Source organism: Oncorhynchus nerka, linkage group LG5, assembly GCF_034236695.1.
Source record: "Oncorhynchus nerka isolate Pitt River linkage group LG5, Oner_Uvic_2.0, whole genome shotgun sequence".
Taxonomy (NCBI): Eukaryota; Metazoa; Chordata; class Actinopteri; order Salmoniformes; family Salmonidae; genus Oncorhynchus; species Oncorhynchus nerka.
The window spans coordinates 65,445,885-65,458,423 of NC_088400.1; positions in this window are offsets into that span (position 1 = coordinate 65,445,885).

A 12,539-nucleotide genomic window follows, 5' to 3' on the forward strand; every position below is an offset into this window, starting at 1 on the left:
CATCTCCAATAAACTGCTTCAACCAGCCTTTGAATTCAGGGTTTGATTCCCACTCCTTTCTGTATCTTTGAGTGTACAGTTTAGACTGAGACATGATGAGCTAGCCAGCTAGATGTTTAGCTTATGTCACAGAGAGGCACACACACAGTGGATAAGGTGAGTAAGTGACTGAGGCTGTGTGAGTCAAATGCAGTGATTTATTTTTGTGCAGTGATTTATTTTAGACAAAGAACATTCTACATTTACATCCCAACCAGAATGTAAAGGCGGGATCAGTCAGCGGCGGCTTCCCACATGCGCGATTCATTTGCAGTCTGGACGCAGAGGGGTGAACATCTCCTGCTCTGACTACAGCTGGGAGGGACTGCTGCGCCAGGACTGGGCCGCCTGTGAGTGCTTCGGGGGACAGGGTTGGGGCCCACGGCAGCACCCGCTGCTCATTGAGAAGAAGAACGATACGTGCATTCATGTCAGAGTCTCCAATAACACCAGAAAAAGTCGCTAGTCATTTTTTGGGGAAAATGTGTCGCTAGAGGGGTCTGAATACTCGCTAAATATAGCGACATAGTCGCTAAGTTGGCAACACCGGGTAGCTAACAAATTGTCAGCCAACATCTGAAAAGTTATGAAGCCACGCCCATTTCTGAACAATTGCATTATGGACACTAAAGGCACGGAAATAATGTCCACTGCATGTATTTAAACATTTTTATTATTAAACAGTAAAATGCAAAACATGAACATAATAGCCAGAGGGATTCCACAAAGAAATGAGAGAAAAAATTAAATAAAAACTCAATTCAAATACAGACATGTAGCGAATACATTTTTTACATTTTGTTTTGTATACGTTTTAATGACTAAATAGTTTTCCAAATAACATTAAGAAAAGGGGCTTTTTCTTCATAAATTTTGATTTGAATATGATACATTTTCCTAATAAAAGAGATTTGACATACTCATGTTCAATTGTGGAATCAGTGTAGTAAAATGATGTCAAACTTAGAAATTTCAATAGTTGTAAAACTATATCTTGGCCTCAAAATGCATGCATCAGGCCAGAACACTATATAAACAATGACAGAATAAGTGTTCAATAGACTCAGTTTCTAGTTCACAAGAACTGTATTCATTGGTAACATCAGGTATATATTTAGAAATCAAGCTATTACACAAATAGAATCTATGGATAATCTTAAATCTCCTTTACTTTATTGGTCACCATAAAATTGCATGGAGTGAGCCAAGCATGGCGCCAGTTTACATCAAACGATGAAGCCCAACAAAATATTGCAGAGGGAATAGACTTCCTGTAGAAAATATCCCTTAATAAACGATTGTTGAATTTCGTATCTAGTAGACCTATGCCATTCACCTGGATATCGCTTATCATCGTAGATATTCCAAAATATGCATTATTCTGAAGTAAAGTTTTTATCCCACTAGGTATAACTTTAATAAGTGTCATATTCCTTGCTTGAAACCTCAAAGTTGTATCTTTCCATAGATTCTCTCCGCGTAAATAGATTCCCACTAATATTAACTAATTGGCTGACAAGGACAATGTTTTTCGAGAACCAGTTACGGTAAAATAACATTTTTTCTATGTAATATCAACCCATTGTTCCATATAAAACATTTATGAGGTGAAAAGTTGTGTTTATACAGCAAAGCCCAGCACATTAAAGCCTGCTTGTGAAAAGTCGCCAATTTCACAGGAAGTTTACCCAAAATATATGGGCATTGTAGTAAAAAATTAAGCCCTCCGAACTTCTGAAAAACAAAATGAGGTATAATATTCCAGAAACTGTGAGGATGTTTTATGTACCTTTTAACCCAGTTGACCTTTGATATCTGATTGAAGAGAGTGAAGTCTAAGACATTTAGACCGCCATTTAGCCCCTCAGCTTTGGATAAAAGCCACATTCCTTGAAGACTTAAATCCCTCCCTAACCATGAGGATCATTTTTTTTTTTTTTTACAGATTCAGTTACAGGGTTCAAATTAAGATCATTCACAGAATTAAGATTTTTGGTGGGTTACAGTATATTTTTCAGAGTTACAATCTGCTGAAAGATTTAATAACTGACCTGAGATTTAGGAGAACTGCTTCACGATATCCAATGCTAATCTATTTTGTGACACATTTTTCAAAAAAAGTGAGGTGTCATCCGCCAGTTGGGATATCTTGATCTCTCTGGCCTGGAATGTAAATGCCTTCAAATGGACTTTGATGAACTAATGAGCATAAGATTTTAGATACTAACAAAAAAATGTAAAAAGGTGAGATTGGACAACCTTCTCATATCCCTTTGTAAATGTTAAACCTTGAGGATGTTCCATGACAGAGTTTGATACAGCTATTGCCACCATTATACAGAGTTCTAATAGCATCAACAAAAAAAATGACCAAACTTCAAATGCTTAAGACAATCAAAGATAAAATTGTGACTTACTGTATCAAATCAAAAAAATTAGCCTTGTCACCAAAAACACACAAACTTTTACAGATGCACAATCAAGAGCATCCTGTCGGGCTGTATCACCGCCTGGCAACTGCTCCGCCCACAACCGTAAGGCTCTCCAGAGGGTAGTGAGGTCTGCACAACGCATCACCGGGGGCAAACTACCTTCCCTCCAGGACACCTACACCACCCGATGTCACAGGAAGGCCAAAAAGATCATCAAGGACAACAACCACCCGAGCCACTGCCGGTTCACCCCGCTATCATCCAGAAGGCGAGGTCAGTACAGGTGCATCAAAGCAGGGACCAAGAGACTGAAAAACAGCTTCTATCTCAATCTAAAACAAAAATCCAGAAAATCACACTGTATGGTTTTTAAGTAATTAATTTGCATTTTATTGCATGACATAAGTATTTGATACATCAGAAAGGTAGAACTTAATATTTGGTACAGAAACATTTGTTTGCAATTACAGAGATCATGTTTCCTGTAGTTCTTGACCAGGATTGCACACACTGCAGCAGGGATTTTGGCCCAAGCTCTATTTTTGTCTCAGACACATTACCTTCTCCCATTCCTCCTCTGGATCATCCAGATGGTCATTGGCAAACTTCAGACGGGCCTGGATATGCGCTGGCTTGAGCAGTGGCACCTTGCGGGCGCTGCAGTGTGTTACCAATTGGTTTTCTTTGAGACTGTGGTCCCAGCTCTCTTCAGGTCATTGGCCAGGTCCTACTGTGTAGTTATGGGCTGATCCCTCACCTTCCTCATGATCATTGATGCCCCACGAGGTGAGATCTTGCATGGAGCCCCAGACCGAGGGTGATTGACCGTCATCTTGAACTTCTTCCATTTTCTAATAATTGCGCCAACAGTTGTTGCCTTCTCACTAAGCTGCTTGCCTATTGTCCTGTAGCCCATCCCAGCCATGTGCAGGTCTACAATTTTATCCCTGATGTCCTTACACAGCCCTCTGGTCTTTGCCATTGTGGAGAGGTTGGAGTCTGTTTGATTGAGTGTGTGGACAGGTGTCTTTTATCCAGGTAACGAGTTCAAACAGGTGCAGTTAATACAGGTAATGAGTGGAGAACAGGAGGGATTCTTAAAGAAAAACTAACAGGTCTGTGAGAGCCGGAATTTTTACTGGTTGGTAGGTGATCAAATACTTATGTCATGCAATAAAAATGCAAATTAATTACTTAAAAATCATACAATGTGATTTTCTGGATTTTTGTTTTAGATTCCGTCTCTCACAGTTGAAGTGTACCTATGATAAAAAATTACAGACCTCTACATGCTTTGTAAATAGGAAAACCTGCAAAATCGGCAGTGTTTCAAATACTTGTTCTCCCCACTGTATGTATATACTGTACTCTATACCATCCACTGCATCTTGCCTATGCTGTTCTATACCATCACTCATTCATATATTTTTTATGTACATAATTTTATTCGTTCCTTTACATTTGTGTGTGTAAGGTAATTGTTGTGAAATTGTTAGGTTAGATTACTCGTTGGATATTACTGCATTGTCGGAACAAGAAGCACAAGCATTTCGCTACACTCGCATTAACATCTGTTAACCATGTGTATGTGACAAATAAAATTTGATTTGATATCCATCGTGGAAGTCCGGTGCCACACGGTTACAGATATCTCTTACTGTGTTTAACAGTTTTGCTTCCGTCCCTCTTCTCACCACTACCTGGGCTCAAACCTGGGACCCTCTGCACACATCCACAACTGACACCCACGAAGCATTGTTACCCATCACTCCACAAAAGCCATGGCCCTTGCAGAACAAGTGGAACAACTACTTCAAGATCTCAGAGCGAGTGGCGTCACCAATTGAAAAGGTATTAGCGCACACCCTGCTAACTAGCTATCCATTTCACATCGGTTATACTCAACCCCCCCTTTTGACCTCCTCCTTTTCCAGCGCAACCAGTGATCCGGGTCACGGCACCAATTTAACAGTATAGCTTCCGCCCCTCTCCATGCCCCTACCTGGGCTCGAACCAGGGACCCTTTGCACACATCAACAACTGACACCCACGAAGCATTGTTACCCATCGCGCCACAAAAGCCACGGCCTTTGCAGAAGAAGTGGAACAACTACTTCAAGGTCTCAGAGCAAGTAACGTCACCGATTGAAACGCTATTAGCGTGCACCCCGCTAACTAGCTATCCATTTCACATCAGTTACATATGCGCTTCACATTCTCACCCTGGTCCTCTGGGACACCATAAAGCCGTAGCCCCCACCTTCTCCGGTATCGCTCTGCTTCAGATAAGCGCTCTTGCGTGTCTGCAATGATCTTCTCCTGTGCAGTGCATTTCTCAGAAGTAGCAGTGTTTGCAAGTTTAAGCTCTTCGATACTATTGTATGCATGATTCAGAGGTCTCGAGGTCAATGATTTTTTATGTGTTTTCGCGTGTCATTTTCTCCAGACCATCGGCTCTTTCGTTTATCTTTGCAGAGACAGCATCGATTATGTTGACCTGGAGTTCGCGCAAAGATAATTCTTTCTGTGACTTTTTGGGTGCGGGACTATTGACTGGATTTTCAGAATCAACCAAGTGTCCAGATTCCTCCATTTCAGGTGCCGGTTTTTCTCCGATGTATGAGTGCTCAGCTAGCAATTGCCTTCTCATCCCTTTGATCTTTAGCACATTCTTTTCTTCCATTTTTCCAAGTTTCAGATCAAATTAGCGGTCAAGTAAGCGTTGTTCTCTATTGTGTTTACTATAAGCCAAGTTATGTTACATTTATGTAAGTTTGAGAGGGATAAAAGTTAAGGTTACTCGGAGCAAGCTAAAATCTCATCTGCACTCGCCGCCATCTTCCAAAGACCCCTCCACTGAATTATACTTCGTATTTTGGCGAATTTAGAACAACATCCGGGAATCTTTTGACATACTAACTATATACTCAATTCACCTCACAAATAATATTGTAATGAACCAGGCAGGGAGCAGGTCTCCAACCCTCGACCTTCTAGCCCGAAGTCCAGCGCGCTATCGACTGTGCCGCAAATGTATGCTCAAGCAACAAAGTCAATATCCGAGTTTATAAACCCAGGGTCGTTACACTATGGTTAGTATGAGTATTCGAACACAGCTAAAGTTTAAACCTAGCGTTTAAACCGGGTGCAACCCGGATACAGACGGTCCATGATCGTGGTCGTCACTAGTTACCACAGCTACAAAGTCATAAACCCGCCTGTTTCTAACATGTATTTTCTTAAAAATGTGATGATTATAAATCTAACCACACCGTTAACCATATCCCTAAACTTAAATTTAAAAAAATAACATTTTTGTTTTCATGAATTATTACAATATAGAAATTGTTATTTTTGTGGCTGTGGTAGATACCTTTGAAAATAACGTGCGGATCTTCTTGGACGCAGTATCCAGTTCTCCATAGTGGCTTCACAGCAGTATGAACTAGCCACATACCTGTTAGCTAGCATGGCTCATTTTAACCTAATGAATTAAAGTATCTTTACAAACTATCAACAATAACAATATGTCTAGGCTGACGCTCATCAGTACATGCTTATATCTGTGTTTGGCGCGCACTGTGTTCTCCGGAACAGGTAAAAACCCATGTCTATGAATAACAATTTGACGGGTTGGGATGAACTAGGCTAGCAATGATTCTTACAGGATTTCTATAGAAGAAAATACAACTATAGGTAGGCTACAATTTTGTCGAATTTGTGATACTGCACTGAATCAATAACCTAAGCCAAATGGCAACTTCTCCGGGTGCGCAATATTTCATGTGGGAGTTTCAGAAAAGCAAACTACATCAAACTAAGCGTATATTCTCTATTCATAGCTGATGTGGCAGTAAGAATAAAAGCGCATTCTGAGAACAACACAGTCAGGAGCATGGGAAGTATCGGCAGTCAGCGCGAATAAAGGATATTGAAATGGCGTCAGGGCTCACCTCAGAGCAAAACCAATAGGCTACATTGTTCATATGTATAGGCCTACCATTAAATACCATTAAATAAGCTGTACAGTGGATTCGGAAAGTATTCAGACCACTAAATCTTTCCACATTTTGTTACTTACACCCTTATTCTAAAATGTATTTAAATCGTCGTCGTCCCCCTCATCAATCTACACACAAAACCCCACAATGACAAAGCAAAGGAGGTGAAAAACTGAAATACCACATTTACATAAGTATTCAGACGCTTGACTCAGAACTTTGTTGAAGCACCTTTGGCAGCGATTACAGCCTCCAGTCTTCTTGGGTATGGCACTACAATTTGGCACACCTGTTTTTGGGGAGTTTCTACCATTCTTCTCTGCAGATCCTGCCAAGCTCTGTCAGGTTGGATGGGGAGCGTCGCTGCACAGCTATTTTCAGGTCTCTCCAGAGATGTTTGGGTCTGGGCCACTCAAGGACATTTAGAGACTTGTCCTGAAGCCACTCATGCATTGTCTTGGCTGTGTGCCCAAGTCAGGTCCTGAGCGCTCTGGAGCAGGTTTTCATCAAGGATCTCTCTGTACTTTGCTCCGTTTATCTTTCCCTTGATCCTGAAAAGTCTCCCAGTCCCTGCCGCTGGAAAAACATCCCCACTGCATGATGCTGCCACCACCATGCTTCACCGTACGGATGATGGCAGCTTTCCTCCAGACGTGACACTTGGCAGTCAGACCAAAGAGTTCAATCTTGGTTTCATCAGACCAGAGAATCTTGTTTCTCATGGCCTGAGAGTCCTTTAGGTGCCTTTTGGCAAACTCCAAGCAGGCTGTCATGTGCATTTTACTTAGGAGTGGCTTCCGTCTGGCTACTCTACCATACCAAAGACTTATTCAGTCCCACCTGGATCTCTCTCAATTATGTAATATGTTTTACCCCCTACACCACTTTCAATAACTTTGTAGAATAGTCCTGTATGCCAAATAGAATCAAATGGTTTTTGGAAGTCGATAAAGCAAGCGTATATTTTGGTGGACATGTTTATCTATCAGGGTGTAAATATGATCAGTCGTGCGATGTTTTTGTATAAATCCAATTTGGCTTTTACTCAAGACATTGTGCTTAAGGAAGTTTAGAACTCTTGCATTTATAATAATACAGAAAATCTTCCCCAGGTTACTGTTCACACAAATGCCTCTAATTGTTAGGCTCAAATTTGTCTCCGTTATTATAGATTGGAGTTATGAGTCCTTGATTCCAGATGTCAGGGAAATAACCTACACTCAGGATCAAATTAAACAGTTTTAATATAGCCAATTTACATTTTGCACTAATGAGTTTGAGCATCTCATTTAGGGTGCCATCAGGTCCGCATGCTTTTTTAAATTTGAGGGCCTGAAGTTTCTTTTAGAGCTCCTGGTCAGTAATTGTGGAGTCCAATGGATTTTGATTGTCCTTTATAACTTCTCATGAATTTGGCATTGTTCCGCGTTTCTGTCAATTTGAACGGTGTTGTAGAGTGTTTGTTTTAAAATGGGTTGTCCATATGTCACCATTTTGTTTCGCTAATTCTTCAGGTTTTTATTTATTTTGTATTTTTTCCAATTTTGCCAGAAGTTGTTTGTGTTTATGGACTCCTCAATTAGTGTCAGCTGCTTGCTGTTGTACTGTGCTCTTTTGGTAAGTGTACATTTATAGAGTTTTAAAGTCTCACAGTAATGAAGGTGTAATTCACCATTATTTGGGTCTCTGTGCTTTTGGTTGGATTGTGTTCTAAGTTTTTTTCCTTATAATTTTACAATCTGTATCAAACCGGTTGTCATCTGTGGTCTTTTTTGTTTAGTTTATCAAATTCAGTTATTCTTTTGCCTGAATATATATATATATATTTATTAATATTATACAGTTGAAGTCGGAAGTTTACATACACCGTAGGCCAAATACATTTAAACTCAGTTTCACAATTCCTGATATTTAATCCTAATAAAAATGTACTGTCTTAGGTCAGTTAAAATCACCACTTTATTTTAAGAATGTGAAATGTCAGAATAATAGTAGAGAGAATGATTTATTTCAGCTTTTGTTACTTTCATCATATTCCCAGTGCGTCAGAAGTTTACATATACACAATTCATATTTAGTAAGTAGCATTGCCTTTAAATTGTTTAACTTGGGTCAAACGTTTTGGGTAGCTTTCCACAACAAGTTGGGTGAATTTTGGCCAATTACTCCTGACAGAGAGCTGGTGTAACTGAGTCATGTTTGAAGGCTTCCTTGCTCGCACACGCTTTTTCAGTTCTGCCCACACATTTTCTATAAGATTGAGGTCAGGGCTTTGTGATGGCCACTCCAATACCTTGATTTTGTTGTCCTTAAGCCATTTTGCCACAACTTTGGAAGTATGCTTGGAGTCATTGTCCATTTGGAAGACCCATTTGCGACCAAGCTTTAACTTCCTGACTGATGTCTTGAGATGTTGCTTCAATATATCCACATAATTTTCCTCCTCATGATGCCATCTATTTTGTGAAGTGCACCAGTCCCTCCTGCAGAAAATCCCCTCCACAACATGATGCTGCCGCCCCCGTGCTTCACGGTTGGGATGGTGTTCTTCAGCTTGCAAGTTCTCCTTTTTCCTCCAAACATAACGATGGTCATTATGGCCAAACAGTTCTATTTTTGTTTCATCAGACCAGAGGGCATTTCTCCAAAAAAGTACGATCTTTGTCCCCATGTGCAGTTGCAAACCGTATAGTCTGGCTTTTTTATGGCGGTTTTGGAGCAGTGGCTTCTTCCTTGCTGAGCGGCCTTTCAGGTTATGTTTATATACGACTTGTTTTACTGTGGATATAGATACTTTTGTACCTGTTTCTTCCAGCATCTTCACAAGGTACTTTGCTGTTGTTCTGGGATTGATTTGCACATACCAAAGTACGTTAATTTCTAGGAGACAGAATGCGTCTCCTTCCTGAGCGGTATGACGGCTGCGTGTTCCCATTTTGTTTATACTTGCGTACTATTGTTTGTACTGATGAACGTCGTACCTTCAGGTGTTTGGAAATTGCTCCCAAGGATGAACCAGACTTGTGGAGGTCTACAATTCTTTTCTGAGGTCTTGGCTGATTTCTTTAGATTTTCCCATGATGTCAAGCAAAGAGGCACTGAGTTTGAAGGTAGGCCTTGAAATACATCCACAAGTACACCTCCAGTTGACTCAAATTATGTCAATTAGCCTATCAGAAGCTTCTAAAGCCATGACATAATTTTCTGTAATTTTCCAAGCTGTTTAAAGGCACAGTCAACTTAGTGTATGTAAACCTTTGACCCACGGAATTGTGATACAGTGAAGTATAAGTGAAATAATCTGTCTGTAAACAATTGTTGGGAAAATTACTTGTGTCATGCACGAAGTAGATGTCCTAACCGACTTCCCAAAATTATAGTTTGTTAACAAGAAATTTGTGTAGTGGTTGAAAAATGAGTTTTAATGGCTCCAACCTAAGTGTATATAAACTTCCGACTTCAACTGTATATGTGTGTGTGTGTGTAAGATAATGTACCGTATATGAACGCTATGTGCACTGCAACTTCAAGTTAGAAGCGCAGCCGCCGAGTGGGATTCATATCAAAGAAAAAAGCATGGCTATCTGAAATCATAAACAACATTATGGAGGGATGGACAATAGCTTTAACACGCTCTTCCTATTGATTTTCAACATGGAAAATCAGAATGATTTTAAACAACTTCTATGTGGTTTTCGTTGAGAAATAAGGACCGCACCATTCTTATTCCTAATTCTAAAAACCTGTTTTCACTTTGTCAATATTGGATATTGTGTGTAGATTAATGAGAAGAAAAAAATATTTCAGCAATTTTCGAATAAGGCTGGCTGTAAAGAAAATTTGAGGAAATGGGAAGGGGTCTGAATACTTTTTGAATACACAAGTGGAATTGTTGGCATAAAAGGTGAAGGTTTATATTTCACTTTAACAGGTTACATATTTTTACCCTAACCATAATGTGTTTCCCTGGATACATTGATACCCTGATACATTTTTCCGATCAGCATAATCGTAAAGTGGGAGGTGAGCTCGTGTTGAAACCAGAGTCCACAGTGACTGACTCCATCACAAGCATCACATGGAAGCATGGGAAGAACAAGGTGGCAGAGTGGGACAAGGTTTTGGTTGTCTGGACATCTATGCTCCATTCCTAAACCGCGCAACCCTGGGCAATACTACTGGAGAGCTGAGAATCAGTGGGTTGATGAAAACAGACACTGGACTTGATTCTGTGGAGTTTAACAGTAAACTGCTTGAAAAGACATAAACACTATCTGTTATCAGTAAGTGTGCCTGTGTGTGTGTGTGTGGGTACATGCGTGTGTGTGTGTGGCGGGCACAAAACAGCAGGCTTTGCAATGCCTTACAAGCACTTTCCTCTATTTACAGAGGCAGTCCCCAAACCCACAATCACTTCTTTCTGTTACTCCAACAAAACCTCCTGCACTCTGACCTGTGAGAGCAACACCACTGATGCTGAACCAGTCACCTACAGCTGGAAAGTGGGAGAGGGGGTGTGAGAGGTCGTAGGAAAATGGCTGATTGTCTCTAAGAGCGACAAGGGCCAATCAACCAACAGTTACAAGTTCATCTGCAAGATGAAGAACTCTACTGGAGAAGAGGAAGTCAGTGATCCAATTGGAGAGGTGTTTGGTCCAGGTGAGTGGACACTCATAAGTGTGTTACAGTCTTATGTATTGGTATGTTAGTAACACTGCTAGTGTTGTAGGACATTTTTAATGCTGCGCTATGTTGAATTCATGATACATTTCTTTCAACATATCAATACAGAATGCGTTTTCATTTCAGAGCCTTCTGAAGTCGGTGATGGTGGGATTGTTGTTTGTGTTGTCGTTATCATTGTAGAGCGTGTTGCCATTGTCATAACAAGTAAGAACAGCACATCTATAGTAACAGATCACTGCACATGTACATAGTTGTGAATCAGAGATTGACATAACAGCAGCTACAACAGCTATACCCCCTGAAGGGGATACATGTTGTACCTGTATTTACAATAGTGTTCAGATGTGCAGGTACTGTGTGCCGGTTGTTTATTGGTGCTCTCAGAAAAGATGGCTTCTAATTGCAACTTAAGCATGTAATTGTCGGTGAAGTCATACTCAATAGCTGAAAGAATATTAATGCATATTTGTACTTTGAGGTTATAAATATTTGTATTTTTACTCCCCAGTTTGGTTGCTGCTTCACCAAAATGTTAGACAATGTGATTTAATTTAAACGCTTTAAGCGTCTTAATAATGTCTTCAATTTGTCTCTTTTTCATCTCAGGATATCCCAAGTCAGCTGGATTGACCTTTTGAGCAAGGTTTTTTGTCGATTGTGTGGTAAGTGTTACCTTAACTAGACTGGTCCATATTCAACCTGCTGACAGGGTCCCCAAAGTAATACAAACACAACATTATTCATGTACTGTACAATATACACATACTTCCATGCACTGCACACATTTTCTCACAGCACAGGACCGAAGTGTTGTTTTTGTCCCATTTCAGAAATCCAGAAACCTGTTTTAATTTCATTAGGAACCTTTGCCCACTGTGTGTGTGTGCAGTGGTGGAAAAAGTACTCAATTGTCATACTTGAGTAAAAGTAAAGATACCTTAATAGAAAATGATGTCCAAACAAACACGAATGCCACTCAGTAAATTAGTACTTGAGTAAAAGTCTAAAAGTATCTGGTTTTAAATGTACTTAAGTACAGTGGTGGAAAAAGTACTTAATTGTCATACTTGAGTACAAGTAAATGCTATACATCAAATTCCTTATATGAAGCAAACCAGACCAGACAGCAGAGTTTTCTCAGTTTTCAACACTGAGACATCATTTCCAAATGCAGTATTTGTGCTTAGTGAGTCCGCCAGATCAGTAGCAATGACAATGCATTATATTGATAGGTGTGTGGATTGGACCATATTGTTGTCATGCCTGAGCATTTGAAATCTAATGAGTACTTTTGGGTGTCAGGGAAAATGTATGGAGTAAAAAGTACATTATTTTATTTTTGAATGTAGTGAAGTAAAAGTTGTCAAAAATATAAATAGTA